Genomic DNA, 16,132 nt, shown 5'->3' with positions numbered 1-16,132 from the left:
CACTTCCAAGGTGTTTCAGTGGCCCGAGATGAGTTTTGCACTCATTCCTTAGCGACTAAGCAAAAGAGGACCCAGGAGAGACCCAAATCGTAATTTGGGCCCAAAGGCGCCATGAGGTGATAGAACGCTGGGAAATCCTTCCTTTGAGTCCTAGAGTCACTTGAAAAGAGTTTCAGTGGCCCAAGACGAGTTTTGCACGCGTTCCTTAGGCAATAAGCAAAAGAGGACCCAAGCGAGACCCAAATTGGAATTTCTGGCTAAAGGCTCTAGGTGGCGAGAGAGAGACAAGGAACTCTTCCTATTATTCCTAGCAGTCACTTCCAAGGTGTTTCAGTGGCCGGAGATGAGTTTTGTACGCGTTCCTTAGCCAATAAGTGAAAGAGGACCCACGCGAGACTCAAATTGGAATTTGGTCCCAAAAGCGCCAGGAGGCGAGAGAGAGAGAGCGATTTCTTCTTATTAGTCGTAGCAGTCACTTCCAAGGTGTTTTAGTGGCCCAAGACAAATTTTGTACGCGTTCCTTACCCAATAAGCAAAAGAGAGCCAAAGTGACACCCAAATTGGAACTTGGGCCCAAAGGCGCCAGGAGGCAAGAGAGCGGTGTGGAATCCTTCGTTTGAGTCCTAGAGTCACTTTAAAGGAGTTTCAGTGGCCCAAGACGAGTTTTGCACGCAATCCTCAGCAAATAAGCAAAAGAAGACTCAAGCAAGACCCAAATTGAAATTTGGGCCCAAAGGCGCTCGGAGACGAGAGAGAAACAGGGAAATCTTCCTACTAGTCCTAGCAGTCACTTCCAAGGTGTTTCAGTGGCCCGAGATGAGTTTTGCACGCGTTCCTTAGCCAATAAGCAAAAGAGGACGCAGGTTAGACCCAAATTGGAATTTGGGCCCAACGGCGCCATGAGGCGAGAGAGAGACAACGAGCTCTTCCTATTATTCCTAGCAGTCACTTCCAAGGTGCTTCAGTGGCCCAAGACGATTTTTGTACGCGTTCTTTAGCCAATAAGCAAAAGAGGACCAAAGCGAGACCTAAATTGGAACTTAGGCCCAAGGCGCCAGGAGGCGAGAGAGCGGTGGGGAATACTTCCTTTGAGTCCTAGAGTCACTTCAAAGGAGTTTCAGTGACCCAAGACGAGTTTTACACACGATCCTTAGCCAATAAACAAAAGAAGACTCAAGCGAGACCCAAATTGAAATTTGGGCCCAAAGGCGCCAGGAGGCGAGATAGAGACAGGGAACTCTTCCTATTAGCCCTAGCAGTCACTTCCAAGGTGTTTCAGTGGCCCGAGATAAGTTTTGCACGCATTCCTTAGTGACTAAGCAAAAGACGACCCAGGAGAATCCAATAACTCTCTCCCCTCCTGGCGCTTCTTTCCCCCAACTTCCACTTTTGGTCTCTTTTGGTCCGCTTTGGATTTGCAGGTAAAGAACCCGTGCGACACTCCTGCAGGTCGCTAAAACTTCTTGATTGTTACTGCTAGGACTCATGGAAGGGTTTCCAACCACTCTCTCCGCTCCTGGCGCTTCTTTGCGCCAACGGCTCCAAGTTCCTATTTTGGTCTTTCCTTTGGTCCCCTTTGGCTTAGCGGGTAAAGAACCCATGCGACCCTCGTGTAGGCTGCTAAAACTTCTTGATTGTCACTACTAGGACACAAAGGAAGGGTTTCCAACCACTCTCCCCCCACTTGGCGCTTCCTTGCGCCAATAGCCCCAACATCCAGTTTTGGTCTCTTTTGGTCCCCTTTTACTTACCGGCTAAATAACACGCGCGAGACTCGTTTCTAGCTGCTAAAACTTCTTGAATGTCACTCCTTCGACTCAAAGGAAGGGTCTCTCCCCTCCTGGCGCTTCTTTCCCCCAACTTCCACTTTTGGTCTCTTTTGGTCCCCTTTGGCTTTGCAGGTAAAGAACCCGTGCGACACTCCTGCAGGCCGCTAAAACTTCTTGATTGTCACTACTACGACTCAAGGGAGGTTTCCAACCACTCTCTCCTCTCCTAGCTCTTCATTGCACCAACGGCCCCAAGTTCCCGTTTTAGTCTGTTTTGGTCCCCTTTTACTTACCGGCTAAATAACACGTGCGAGGCTCGTTTCTGGCTGCTAAAACTTCTTGAAAGTCACTCCGTGGACTCAAAGGAAGGGTTTCCAATAACTCTCTCCCCTCCTGGTGCTTCTTTCCCCCAACTTCCACTTTTGGTCTCTTTTGGTCCCTTTTTGGCTTAGCGGGTAAAGAACCCATGCGACCCTCGTGTAGGCTGCTAAAACTTCTTGATTGTCACTACTAGGACACAAAGGAAGGGTTTCCAACCACTCTCCCCCCTCTTGGCGCTTCCTTGCGCCAATAGCCCCAACATCCAGTTTTGGTCCCCTTTTACTTACCGGCTAAATAACACGCGCGAGACTCGTTTCTAGCTGCTAAAACATGTTGAATGTCACTCCTTCGACTCAAAGGAAGGGTCTCTCCCCTCCTGGCGCTTCTTTCCCCCAACTTCCACTTTTGGTCTCTTTTGGTCCCCTTTGGCTTAGCGGGAAAAGAACCCATGCGACCCTCGTGTAGGCTGCTAAAACTTCTTGATTGTCAGTACTAGGACACAAAGGAAGGGTTTCTAACCACTCTCCCCCCTCCTGGCGCTTCCTTGCGCCAATAGCCCCAACATCCAGTTTTGGTCTCTTTTGGTCCCCTTTTACTTACCGGCTAAATAACATGCACGAGACTCGTTTCTGGCTGCTAAAACTTCTTGAATGTCACTCCTTCGACTCAAAGGAAGGGTTTCCAATAACTCTCTCCCTTCCTGGCGCTTCTTTCCCCCAACTTCAACTTTTGGTCTCTTTTGGTCCCCTTTGGCTTTGCAGGTAAAGAACCCGTGCGACACTCCTGCAGGCCGCTAAAACTTCTTGACTGTTACTGCTAGGACTCATGGGAAGGTTTTCCAACCACTCTCTCCCCTCCTGGCGCTTCTTTGCGCCAACGGCTCCAAGTTCCTGTTTTGGTCTTTCCTTTGGTCCTCTTTGGCTTAGCGGGTAAAGAACCCATGCGACCCTTGTGTAAGCTGCTAAAACTTCTTGATTGTCACTACTAGGACACAAAGGAAGGGTTTTCAACCACTCTCCCCCCTCTTGGCGCTTCCTTGCGGCAATAGCCCCAACATCCAGTTTTGATCTCTTTTGGTCCCCTTTTGCTTACCGGCTAAATAACACGTGCGAGACTCGTTTCTGGCTGCTAAAACTTCTTGAATGTCACTCCGTGGACTCAAAGGAAGGAATTCCAATAACTCTCTCCCCTCCTGGCGCTGCTTTCCCCTAACTTCCACTTTTGGTCTCTTTTGGTCTCTTTTTGGGTTAGCAGGTAAAGATCCCGTGCGACACTCCTGCAGGCCGCTAAAACTTCTTGATTGTTACTGCTAGGACTCATGGGAAGCGTTTCCAACCACTCTCTCCCCTCCAGGCGCTTCTTTGCGCCAACGGCTCCAAGTTCCTGTTTTGGTCTTTCCTTTGGTCCACTTTGGCTTAGCGGGTAAAGAACCGATGCGACCCTCGTGTAGGCTGCTAAAACTTCTTGATTGTCACTACTAGGTCTCAAAGGAATGGTTTCCAACCACTCTCCCCCCTCTTGGCGCTTCCTTGCGCCATTAGCCCCAACATCTAGTTTGGGTCTCTTTTGGTCCCCTTTTACTTACCGGCTAAATAACACGCGCGACACTCGTTTCTAGCTGCGAAAACTTCTTGAATGTCACTCCTTCGACTCAAAGGAAGGGTTTCCAATAACTCTCTCCCCTCCTGGCGCTTCCTTCCCCCAACTTCCACTTTTGGTCTCTTTTGGTCCCCTTTGGCTTTCAAGGTAAAGAACCCGTGCGACACTTCTGCAGGCCGCTAAAACTTCTTGATTGTTAATGCTAGGACTCATGGGAAGGGTTTCCAACCACTCTCTCCCCTCCTGGCGCTTCTTTACGCCAACGGCTCCAATTTCCCGTTTGGTCTTTCCTTTGGTCCCCTTTGGCTTAGCGGGTAAAGAACCCATGCGACCCTCGTGTAGGCTGCTAAAACTTCTTGATTGTCACTACTAGGACACAAAGGAAGGGTTTCCAACCACTCTCCCCTCTCTTGGCGCTTCCTTGCGCCAATAGCCCCAACATCCAGTTTTGGTCCCCTTTTACTTACCGGCTAAATAACACGCGCGAGACTCGTTTCTAGCTGCTAAAACATGTTGAATGTCACTCCTTCGACTCAAAGGAAGGGTTTCCAATAACTCTCTCCCCTCCTGGCGCTTCTTTCCCTCAACTTGCACTTTTGGTCTTTTTTGGTCCCCTTTGGCTTTGCAGGTAAAGAACTCGTGCGACACTCCTACAGGCCGCTAAAACTTCTTGATTATCACTGCTAGGACTCATGGGAAGGGTTTCCAACGACTCTCTCCCCTCCTGGCGCTTCTTTGCGCTAACGGCACCAGGTTCCTGTTTTGGTCTTTCCTTTGGTCCCCTTTGGCTTAGCGGGTAAAGAACCCATGCGACCCTCGTGTAGGCTGCTAAAACTTCTTGACTGTCACTACTAGGTCTCAAAGGAATGGTTTCCAACCACTCTCCCCCCTCTTAACGCTTCCTTGCGCCAATAGCCCTAACATCCAGTTTTGGTCTCTTTTGGTCCCCTTTTACTTACCGGCTAAATAAAACGCGCGAGACTCGTTTCTAGCTGCTAAAACTTCTTGAATGTCACTCCTTCGACTCAAAGGAAGGGTTTCCAATAACTCTCTCCCTCCTGGCGCTTGTTTCCCCCAACTTGCACTTTTGGTCTCTTTTGGTCCCCTTTGGCTTTGCAGGTAAAGAACTCGTGCGACACTCCTCCAGGCTGCTAAAACTTCTTGATTATCACTGCTAGGACTCATGGGAAGGGTTTCCAACCACTCTCTCCGCTCCTGGCGCTTCTTTGCGCCAACGGCTCCAAGTTCCTGTTTTGGTCTTTCCTTTGGTCCCCTTCGGCTTAGCGGGTAAAGAACCCATGCGACCCTCGTGTAGGCTGCTAAAACTTCTTGACTGTCACTACTAGGTCTCAAAGGAATGGTTTCCAAGCACTCTCCCCCCTCTTGGCGCTTCCTTGCACCAATAGCCCCAACATCTAGTTTTGGTCTCTTTTGGTCCCCTTTTACTTACCTGCTAAATAACACGCACGAGACTCGTTTCTAGCTGCTAAAACTTCTTGAATGTCACTCCTTCGACTCAAAGGAAGGGTTTCCAATAACTCTCTCCCTCCTGGCGCTTCTTTCCCCCAACTTGCACTTTTGGTCTCTTTTTGTCCCCTTAGGCTTTCCAGGTAAAGAACCCGTGCGACACTCCTGCAGGCCGCTAAAACTTCTTGATTGTTACTGCTAGGACTCATGGGAAGGGTTTCCAACCACTCTCTCCCCTCCGGGCGCTTCTTTGCGTTAACGGCTCCAAGTTCCTGTTTTGGTCTTTCCTTTGGTCCCCTTTGGCTTAGCCGGTAAAGAAACCATGCGACCCTCGTGTAGGCTGCTAAAACTTCTTTAATGTCACTCCTTCGACTCAAAGGAAGGGTTTCCAATAACTCTCTCTCCTCCGGGCGCTTCTTTCCCACAACTTCCACTTTTGGTCTCTTTTGGTCCCCTTTGGCTTTGCAGGTAAAGAACTCGTGCGACACTCCTGCAGGCCGCTTAAACTTTTTGATTGTTACTGCTAGGACTCATGGGAAGGGTTTCCAACCACTCTCTCCCCTCCTGGCGCTTCTTTGCACCAACGGCTACAAGTTCCTGTTTTGGTCTTTCCTTTGGTCCCCTTTGGCTTAGCAGGTAAAGAGCCCATGCGACCCTCGTGTAGGCTGCTAAAACTTCTTGATTGTCACTACTAGGACTCAAAGGAAGGGTTTCCAACCACTCTCCCCCCTCTTGGCGCTTCCTTGCGCCAATAGCCCCAACATCCTGTTTTGGTCTCTTTTGGTCCCCTTTTACTTACCGGCTAAATAACACGCGCGAGACTCGTTTCTAGCTGCTAAAACTTCTTGAATGTCACTCTTTCGACTCAAAGGAAGGGTTTCCAATAACTCTCTCCCTCCTGGCGCTTCTTTCCCCCAACTTGCACTTTTGGTCTCTTTTGGTCCCCTTTGGCTTTGCAGGTAAAGAACTCGTGCGACACTCCTGCAGGCCGCTAAAACTTCTTGATTGTCACTGCTAGGACTCATGGGAAGGGTTTCCAACCACTCTTTCCCCTCCAGGCGCTTCTTTGCGCCAACGGCCCCAAGTTCCCGTTTTAGTCTCTTTTGGTCCCCTTTTACTTACCGGCTAAATAACATGCGCGAGACTCGTTTCTGGCTGATAAAACTTCTTGAATGTCACTCCGTGGACTCAAAGGAAGGGTTTCCAATAACTCTCTCCCCTCCTGGCACTTCTTTCCGCCAACTTCCACTTTTGGTCTATTTTGGTCCCTTTTTGGGTTAGCAGGTAAAGATCCCGTGCGACACTCCTGCACACCGCTAAAACTTCTTGATTGTCACTGCTAGTACTCATTGGACTGGTTTCCAACCACTCTCTCCCCTCCTGGCGCTTCTTTACGCCAACGGCTCCAAGTTCCTGTTTTGGTCTTTCCTTTGGTCCCCTTTGACTTACTGGGTAAAGAACCCATGCGACACTCCTGCAGGCCGCTAAAACTTCTTGATATTTACTGCTAGGACTCATGGGAAGGGTTTCCAACTACTCTCTCCCCTCCTGGCGCAAAAATGTGCGCCAACGGCTCCAAGTTCCTGTTTTGGTCTTTCCTTTGGTCCTCTTTGGCTTAGCGGGTAAAGAACCCATGCGACCCTTGTGTAGGCTGCTAAAACATCTTGATTGTAACTACTAGGACACAAAGGATGGGTTTCCAACCACTCTCCCCCCTCTTGGCGCTTCCATGCGCCAATAGCCCCAACATCTAGTTTTGGTCTCTTTTGGTCCCCTTTTACTTACCGGCTAAATAACACGCGCGAGACTCGTTTCTAGCTGCTAAAACTTCTTGAATGTCACTCCTTCGACTCAAAGGAAGGGTTTCCAATAACTCTCTCCCCTCCTGGCGCTTCCTTCCCCCAACTTCCACTTTTGGTCTCTTTTGGTCCCCTTTGGCTTTCAAGGTAAAGAACCCGTGCGACACTCCTGCAGGCCGCTAAAACTTCTTGATTGTCACTGCTAGGACTCATGGGAAGGGTTTCCAACCACTCTCTCCCCTCCTGGCGCTTCTTTACGCCAACGGCTCCAATTTCTCGTTTGGTCTTTCCTTTGGTCCCCTTTGGCTTAGCGGGTAAAGAACCCATGCGACCCTCGTGTAGGCTGCTAAAACTTCTTGATTGTTACTACTAGGACACAAAGGAAGGGTTTCCAACCACTCTCCCCCCTCTTGGCGCTTCCTTGCCCCAATAGCTCCAACATCCAGTTTTGGTGTCTTTTGGTCCCCTTTTACTTACCGGCTAAATAAAACGCGCGAGACTCTTTTCTAGCTGCTAAAACTTCTTGAATGTCACTCCTTCGACTCAAAGGAAGGGTTTCCAATAACTCTCTCCCTCCTGGCGCTTCTTTCCCCCAACTTGCACTTTTGGTCTCTTTTGGTCCCCTTTGGCTTTGCAGGTAAAGAACTCGTGCGACACTCCTCCAGGCTGCTAAAACTTCTTGATTATCACTGCTAGGACTCATGGGAAGGGTTTCCAACCACTCTCTCCCTTCCTGGCGCTTCTTTGCGCCAACGGCACCAGGTTCCTGTTGTGGTCTTTCCTGTGGTCCCCTTTGGCTTAGCGGGTAAAGAACCCATGCGACCCTCGCGTAGGCTGCTAAAACTTCTTAACTGTCATTACTAGGTCTCAAAGGAATGGTTTCCAACCACTCTCCCCCCTCTTGGCGCTTCCTTGCGCCAATAGCCCCAACATCCAGTTTTGGTCTCTTTTGGTCCCCTTTTACTTACCAGAAAAAGAACACGCGCGAGACTCGTTTCCCGCTGCTAAAACTTCTTGATTGTCACTCCTTCAACTCAAAGGAGGGGTTTCCAATAACTCTCTCCCTCCTGGCGCTTCTTTCCCCCAACTTGCATTTTTGGTCTCTTTTTGTCCCCTTTGGCTTTCCAGGTAAAGAACCCGTGCGACACTCCTGCAGGCCGCTAAAACTTCTTGATTGTTACTGCTAGGACTCATGGGAAGGGTTTCCAATAACTCTCTCCCCTCCTGGCGCTTCTTTCCCCCAACTTCCACTTTTGATCTCTTTTGGTCCCCTTTAACTTTCCAGGTAAAGAACCCGTTCGACACTTCTGCAGGCCGCTAAAACTTCTTGATTATTACTGCTATGACTCATGGGAAGGGTTTCCAACCACTCTCTCCCCTCCGGGCGCTTCTTTGCGCCAACGACTCCAAGTTCCTGTTTTGGTCTTTCCTTTGGTCCCCTTTGGCTTAGCGGGTAAAGAACCCATGCGACCCTCGTGTAGGCTGCTAAAACTTTTTGATTGTCACTACTAGGACACAAAGGAAGGGTTTCCAAGCACTCTCCCCCCTCTTGGCGCTTCCTTGCGCCAATAGCCCCAACATCCAGTTTTTGTCTCTTCTGGTCCCCTTTTACTTACCGGCTAAATAACACGCGCGAGACTCGTTTCTGGCTGCTAAAACTTCTTGAATGTCACTCCTTCGACTCAAAGGAAGGTTTTCTAATAACTCTCTCCCCTCCTGGCGCTTCTTTCGCCCGACTTCCACTTTTGGTCTCTTTTGATCCCCTTTGGCTTTGCAGGTAAAGAACCCGTGCGACACTCCTGCAGGCCGCTAAAACTTCTTGATTGTTACTGCTAGGACTCATGGGAAGGGTTTCCAATAACTCTCTCCCCTTCTGGCGCTTCTTTCCCCCAACTTCCACTTTTGGTCTCTTTTGGTCCCCTTTGGATTTCCAGGTAAAGAACCCCTGCGACACTCCTGCAGGCCGGTAAAACTTCTTGATTGTTACTGCTAGGACTCATGGGAAGGGTTTCAAATAACTCTCTCCCCTTCTGGCGCTTCTTTCCCCCAACTTCCACTTTTGGTCTCTTTTGGTCCCCTTTGGATTTCCAGGTAAAGAACCCGTGCGACACTCCTGCAAGCCGCTAAAACTTCTTGATTGTTACTGCTAGGACTCATGGTAAGGGTTTCCAACCACTCTCTCCCCTCCTGGCGCTTCTTTGCGCCAACGGCTCCAAGTTCCTGTTTTGGTCTTTCCTTTTGTCCCCTTTGGCTTAGCGGGTAAAGAACCCATGCGACCCTCGTGTAGGCTCCTAAAAATTCTTGATTGTCACTACTAGGACACAAAGGAAGGGTTTCCGACCACTCTCCCCCCTCTTGGCACTTCCTTGCGCCAATAGTCCCAACATCCAGTTTTGGTCTCTTTTGGTCCCCTTTTACTTACCGGCTAAATAACACGTGCGAGACTCGTTTCTAGCTGCTAAAACTTCTTGAATGTCACTCCTTCGACTCAAAGGAAGGGTTTCCAATAACTCTCTCCCTCCTGGCGCTTCTTTCCCCCAACTTGCACTTTTGGTCTCTTTTGGTCCCCTTTGGCTTAGCGGGTAAAGAACCCATGCGACCCTCATGTAGGCTGCTAAAACTTCTTGATTGTCACTACTAGGACACAAAGGAAGTGTTTCCAACCACTCTCCCCCCTCTTGGCGCTTCCTTGCGCCAATAGCCCTAACTTTTACTTACCGGCTAAATAAAACGTGCGAGACTCTTTTCTAGCTGCTAAAACTTCTTGAATGTCACTCCTTTGACTCAAAGGAAGGGTTTCCAATAACTCTCTCCCCTCCTGGCGCTTCTTTCCCCCCACTTGCACTTTTGGTCTCTTTTGGTCCCCTTTGGATTTGCAGGTAAAGAACCCGTGCGACACTCCTGCAGGTTGCTAAAACTTCTTGATTGTTACTGCTAGGACTAATGGGAAGGGGTTCCAACCACTCTCTCCGCTCCTGGCGCTTCTTTGGGCCAACGGCTCCAAGTTCCTGTTTTGGTCTTTCCTTTGGTCCCCTTTGGCTTAGCGGATAAAGAACCCATGCGACCCTCGTGTAGGCTGCTAAAACTTCTTGATTGTCACTACTAGGACACAAAGGAAGGGTTTCCAACCACTCTCCCCCCTCTTGGCGCTTCCTTGCGCCAATAGCCCCAACATCCAGTTTTTGTCTCTTTTGGTCCCCTTTTACTTACCAGATAAATAACACGCGCGAGACTCGTTTCTAGCTGCTAAAACTTCTTGAATGTCACTCCTTCGACTCCAAGGAAGGGTTTCCAATAACTCTCTCCCCTCCTGGCGCTTCTTTCCCCCAACTTCCACTTTTGGTCTCTTTTGATCCCCTTTGGCTTTAAAGGTAAAGAACCCGTGCGACACTCCTGCAGGCCGCTAAAACTTCTTGATTGTCACTACTACGACTCAAGGGAGGTTTCCAACCACTCTCTCCCCTCCTAGCTCTTCATTGCACCAACGGCCCCAAGTTCCCGTTTTAGTCTGTTTTGGTCTCCTTTTACTTACCGGCTAAATAACACGAGCGAGACTCGTTTCTGGCTGCTAAAACTTCTTGAATGTCACTCTGCGGACTCAAAGGAAGGGTTTCCAATAACTCTCTCCCCTCCTGGTGCTTCTTTCCCCCAACTTCCACTTTTGGTCTCTTTTGGTCCCTTTTTGGGTTTGCAGGTAAAGATCCTGTGCGACACTCCTGCAGGCCGCTAAAACTTCTTGATTGTCACTGCTAGGACTCATGGGAAGGGTTTCCAACCACTCTCTCCCCTCCTGGCGCTTCTTTGCGCCAACGGCTCCAAGTTCCTGTTTTGGTCTTTCCTTTGGTCCCCTTTGGCTTAGCGGGTAAAGAACCCATGCGACCCTCGTGTAGGCTGCTAAAACTTCTTGATTGTCACTACTAGGACACAAAGGAAGGGTTTCCAACCACTCCCCCCTTCCTAGCGCTTCCTTGCGCCAATAGCCCCAACATCCAGTTTTGGTCTCTTTTGGTCCCCTTTTACTTACCGGCTAAATAACACGCGCGAGACTCGTTTCTGGCTGCTAAAACTTCTTGAATGTCACTCCTTCGACTCAAAGGAAGGGTTTCCAATAACTCTCTCCCTTCCTGGCGCTTCTTTCCCCCAACTTCCACTTTTGGTCTCTTTTGGTGCCCTTTGGCTTTGCAGGTAAAGAACCCGTGCGACACTCTTGCAGGCCGCTAAAACTTCTTGATTGTTACTGCTAGGACTCATGGGAAGGGTTTCCAACCACTCTCTCCCCTCCTTGCGCTTCTTTGCGCCAACGGCTCCAAGTTCCTGTTTTGGTCTTTCCTTTGGTCCCCTTTGGCTTAGCGGGTAAAGAACCCATGCGACCCTCGTGTAGGCTGCTAAAACTTCTTGATTGTCACTACTAGGACACAAAGGAAGGGTTTCCAACCGCTCTCCCCCCTCTTGGCGCATCCTTGCGCCAATGGCCCCACCATCTAGTTTTGGTCTCTTTTGGTCCTTTTTTACTTACCGACTAAATAACACGCGCGAGACTCGTTTCTGGCTGCTAAAACTTCTTGAATGGCACTCCTAGGACTCAAAGGAAGGGTTTCCAATAACTCTCTCCTTTCCTGGCGCTTTTTTCCCCTAACTTCCACTTTTGGTCTCTTTTGGTCCCCTTTGGCTTTGCAGGTAAAGAACCCGTGCGACACTCCTGCAGGCCGCTAAAACTTCTTGATTGTCACTGCTAGTACTCATTGGAAGGGTTTCCAACCACTCTCTCCCCTCCTGGCGCTTCTTTACGCCAACGGCTCCAAGTTCCCGTTTTGGTCTTTCCTTTGGTCCCCTTTGGCTTACCGGGTAAATAACCCATGCGACACTCCTGCAGGCCGCTAAAACTTCTTGATTGTTACTGCTAGGACTCATGGGAAGGGTTTCCAACCACTGTTGTTCGCAATCTAACACTAGCAAGTGCACTAGGATTGCAGCAAGTGATGAGTAAATTTAAGATCAGAATATCGTCTCCACAGGGAATTTAGATTTCAAGTACCACTTCACAGAATTATAACCATTTGAGCCATACGAATTTTGGAATGAGATTTGTAACATATAACAGCAGTAAACAAAAGCAATTAAAGTAAAGAATTTGCAGAAAAACAGAGTATGTAATGAAATGAGATAGGAATGAAGAATAGTTAGGAATTTACTTCACAAGAATATTAGTATTAATTCAATTATGCCTCTGAACATTCAAGAACTTGGTTAATTGACAATCAGTTTCGCATAGTAATAGCCAAAGGTTAATTCATTAACTCATTGACCCTAACAATCCACTAAACCTCCCTAATCCCTTAGGTGAGATTCAATTTCAAGTTGCATTAAGAATTAGAACTATAAGATTGCAGAATTAGGTCTCCTTATCCCTAAGAAATCCCTAAACTCTGGTTGCCAATTCAGATCGGTGATGAATCCATATTTTTACTGATATTTTAGCATAATTCTAGCTCATTTAATAAGGAAAATATATGAAGAAAGCAGAAAAACTCAGAAAAAGAGAATGATTGAAAGTTTTAATTCAATTTGTAGTTATTTTCGCATTTGTAGAATTTATGCTTAGTTCTTAAGGAATTTATCTTGTTTTGAAGGAATAAGCTGAGCAAAAGTCATGGAAATGGATCATCAATGGAAAGGAAGAGGAAGAACGGCAATGTTGGACTCCAAAATACAAGAATTATGGGATGTAGGCTGGGCGTGATCACTATTGTTAGTGAAAGTGATCATTCCAGAGCCTAAATGAGAAGAGGAGCCTGTGCGTAATCACTTTTAGTTACAAGAGTGAGCGTTGCCAGTGTGCGTTATCACTTTCGCCAGCGAAAGTGAACGTTCCAGAGAAGACTCTATCCCTGAGGAGCTGCGCGTTGTCACTCTCGCCAGCGAAAGTGAGCGTTCCAGAGGCACTTGTATCAGGACAGCTTGCGCGTGGTTACTATTACTCACGAAAGTGATCACGCGCAGCCCTTGACCTCCTGCGTTGCCACTATTCTGAATAAAAGTGAATGTTCCAGAGAAGCCTTCAACTCTGCAAGTTGCGCGTGGTTACTCTTGCTCTTGAAAGTGAACACGCGCACTACATAAAGCTTCTGCGTGGTTACTCTTGTGAAGAAAAGTGACAACACGCAGAAGTGGGGTTTCTATATATACATGATTGAAGCGCGAAAACCGGGATCGGTTGTTCATTTTCTGTTTTGTTAGTTAGATTCTCGTTGAGAGAGAGTGGAGAAAAGACTGGGGTCGAAGCTTGAAGCTCCAAGAAGAGGGATCGGATTGGAGCTCGTGGCCATGGCTGCTCTGCATTCTTCTTCATCTTCTTCTTCTTCTTTCTCTGTTTTTGTTGCAATGTGTGCTTAATTTCCCATAGTTAGGAGTTTATGGAACTCGAATTGATGTATTGATTCGACTTTATCTTCTGAACTTTAAGTTTTTGGATTAATTGAGTTGTTAATTCTGCTTTTCATGCAATCTCTGAATGGAAATTCATTTGATTAATTAAGAGGAATCTTTACCAATGGGAATTGGATTGTTTGCTCCGATCTGAATTGGCAACCAGAGTTTAGGGATTTCTTAGGGATAAGGAGACCTAATTCTGCAATCTTATAGTTCTAATTCTTAATGCAACCTGAAATTGAATCTCACCTAAGGGATTAGGGAGGTTTAGTGGATTGTTAGGGCCAATGAGTTAAGGAATTAACCTTTGGCTAGATATATGTGAAACTGATTGTCAATTATTCAATTGCTTGAATGTTCAGAGGATTTAATTGGATTGATATTGATATTCTTGTGAAGTAAATTCCTAACTATCCTTCATTGCTATTTCATTTCATCACAAATCTTATACTCTGTTTCTCTGCAAGTTATTTGCTTTAATTGCTTTGGTTTATTGCTGTTATATGTTACAAACCTCCTTCAAAAATTCGTATGGCTCAAATGGTTATAATTCTGTGAAGTGGTACTTGAAACCTAAATTCCCTGTGGAGACGATATTCTGATCTTAAATTTACTCATTACTTGCTACAATCCTAGTGCACTTGCTAGTGTTAGATTGCGAACAACAATTTTTTGGCGCCGTTGCCGGGGAAATTAGAGTTTCAATATCATTAGTAACATAAGAATAGCTAGATTGAGTATTTTGTTCTCTGAATTTTTGTAGTAGTAATCTGTAGTTAGACATTTTGTCCATTCTGCATAATTCTGCAACTTTTAAACTTGTGTTTCAATTACTTTTACTGATATTTACTGCATAATTTTCGTGGTGCAGTTCTGAATACTAACTTGTAGTTTACTTTTGCTTCATTTTGAATTGTATATGCGTGGCAAAAACAAAAATAAATCAACTCTAGTCTTTGATCCTGACATAGACATAACCTTTAGAAGATTGAGAAAAGAGTCTAGAGCAGAAAAAGCCATAGGGAGTGATAGTGAGTTAGAAGCTGTCCATTCTCCAGAATCTCAGAGTAATCCTAGAGTGAAAAGAACACCTACATCTTTGAGACAACTAAATTCAGAAATAGAGATGGCAGAACAAAATAGAATTAGAACATTAGGAGACTATGCAATTCCTAACATGCAAGGTTTTAACTCTTCTATAATCAGGCCAACTATTCAAGCCAACCATTTTGAGATTAAGCCTGCTTTATTACACTTAGTCCAACAAGATCAGTTTTCTGGTGGAAATTCTGATGATCCTAACTTACATATTTCAAATTTTCTACAGCTATGTGACACCATAAGAATAAATGGGGTTAGTGAAGAAGCCATCAGACTGAGACTATTTCCTTTCTCCTTGAGAGATAAAGCAAAATGCTAGTTACAAGCTCAACCACAAGGAAGCATCACAACCTGGACAGAACTTATGAATAAGTTTTTAACCAAGTACTTCCCTCCATCCAAAGCTGCTAAGCTGAGAGGAGAAATTACATCCTTTGTTCAACAAGATGGAGAATCATTGTATGAAGCTTGGGAAAGATACAAAGAATTGCTAAGAAGGTGTCCACATCATTGTATTCCAGATTGGATGCAATTAGAGACTTTTTATAATGGGATGAATGCAGTAACAAGAACAATGGTTGATGCTGCTGCTGGAGGTTCATTAAATACAAAGTCCTTGGAAGAAGCTCAAAGGATTATTGACATGATGGCATCTTCAATGTATCAGAATTCAAACTCAAGGAATCAAGGAAGAAACTTTGGTCATGAAGCTAAAGTTTTGGAAACTTTTCTTGCACAAAATCAGCTACAAAATCAAATGTTTTCAGAACAATTAGCTGCCTTAACACAACAAATCAACAATCTGCAAACAGGGAGTATGCCTACCAGTCAGCTAAGTTGTGATTTTTGTGGAGGAAACCATGCAAATGGTGCATGTGAGGCATCCACAAGTGAACCACAAGAGCAAGTGAATTATATGAATAATTTTCAGAGACAACAGCCATCATATCCCCCTGGATTTCAATTTTCGAATAATAGAACTCAGCAGTATTCTAATTGGAATAATCAATATTCTACTGCAAAGAATTCTAACTCAAATTTGTCTTTTTCTAATGCAGGTCCAGCAACACAACAGCCTTATTTTCAGAGGAATTCATCCACTCAACCTCAAGGAAATCAGAAATTTTCCAGACCTATGAATGAGAGGTTGACTGAGATGGAAGAGACTATGCTGCAATTCATGAAGGTGACTCAAACAAGCTTCAAAAACCAGGAAGCTTCCATGAAGAAACTAGAGACACAGATTGGACAATTAGCTGAACAATTATCCAGCAGGGATGAAGGAAGATTTCCAAGCAATACAGTAATCAATCCTAAAGAGCAATGTCAAGCCATAACTACAAGGAGTGGAGCTGTAGTTGCAAGCCCTAAACCAGCAGAAAAGAAAGTGAATGATGTAGTAGAAAGAAATATTGAACAAGATCTACAACAAGGAAATTTTAAGCTATTGAAGAAAGACCATTCAGAAGAAAAAGAAAAAGTTCCCATGAATTCTGAAAGGAAAACCAAAAAGCAACTCTTTGAGGAAGCTTGTAAGCCAATAGACCCAGAAAAATACAAGAGGCTACCCTATCCTCAAAGAGTCCAAAATCCTAAACAAGAGGAACAATTTGAAAGGTTTATGAATGTCTTTAAGAAATTACAAAT

At 46.2% G+C, this 16,132-nt stretch overlaps 1 non-coding gene across 1 annotated transcript; it reads right to left on the bottom strand.

Moving 5' to 3' along the window:
* Nucleotides 1-14,894: 14,894 nt before the first annotated feature.
* LOC113873986 lies at nt 14,895-15,001 on the bottom strand. The gene has a single exon (XR_003506050.1). It is a non-coding gene; the product is annotated as a small nucleolar RNA R71 (small nucleolar RNA).
* Nucleotides 15,002-16,132: the final 1,131 nt, after the last annotated feature.

Source organism: Abrus precatorius, unplaced genomic scaffold, assembly GCF_003935025.1.
Source record: "Abrus precatorius isolate BTA unplaced genomic scaffold, Abrus_2018 Scaffold7, whole genome shotgun sequence".
Classification (NCBI taxonomy): domain Eukaryota; kingdom Viridiplantae; phylum Streptophyta; class Magnoliopsida; order Fabales; family Fabaceae; genus Abrus; species Abrus precatorius.
This window is presented reverse-complemented; position numbering and strand designations above follow the sequence as displayed.